Here is a 985-nt window from a genome sequence, read left to right on the forward strand (position 1 = left end):
GAAATAAGTCAGATATTTTCCTGTCTATTTTAAATTACATTTAATTTAACTCGCTTAATATTACGAAAATAAGGAAAAAAATGTAACAAAATAATTTTATTTTGTAAAATCAAAAATAATTTTTGTATATTACAAAATAATTTTGTTACGAAAAAAATCATTACTTTCGTAGGAGTAAAAAATTAATAGCTACTATTTTTGACCCTATGTACCACATTTGAAACAGAGACTTTTAAGTTAATTTTATGTACTTTTTATGCAATTTTGAAAAATTAATATTGTGAAAAACTACTATGTTAACACAATTGGAAAATACTCGATTGATAAAAATATAAAACTGTATACCCTTCGTTGACATGGGGACAACAAAATAAACTATAAAACTGGTCATTCCTCGACAGCCGATTCTACGTACCGGAATGACCAGAATTATTCGGTCAAGGGCTGTCAACCCCAGCAACAACACAATTATCTGCTGCGGATCAACATATTCCGGCATTGCTGCTCCGCTTCCTTTTGGTCCGTGCCGGAATTGAATTAAATCCCGGACCATAGTTCTGCACAGTTTGACTGAACCGACTGCATCATATGTCCATCCAAATAAATTGCAACTCTTCTTTGGGCTGGTGTCATCTTAGAAACTGTTCCGGACGGCGAGATTCATCAGCAGCGTCATCGACAACAACATCGTCACATTCCCCGACACCGGTTCTGCGTACCGGAATGACCCGAAATTTTTCGGCCAAGGGCTGTCGACTTCAGCAACAACTACACATTTTTACCAACGGAGCAACAACATCTTCCGGCATTGCTGCTCCGTATCCTATTGGTCCGTGCCGGAATCGAACTAAATCCCGGACCATGGTTCTGTACAGTCTGCCAGAACCGGTTGCACCATATGTCCACCCAATTAAGGTGCAACACTTGTTTGGGCTGGTGTCACCTCAGAAACTGCTCTGGACTAAATCATCATCGGGAGTGGTCG

Source organism: Lucilia cuprina, chromosome 2 (genome assembly GCF_022045245.1).
Source record: "Lucilia cuprina isolate Lc7/37 chromosome 2, ASM2204524v1, whole genome shotgun sequence".
NCBI classification, from domain to species: domain Eukaryota; kingdom Metazoa; phylum Arthropoda; class Insecta; order Diptera; family Calliphoridae; genus Lucilia; species Lucilia cuprina.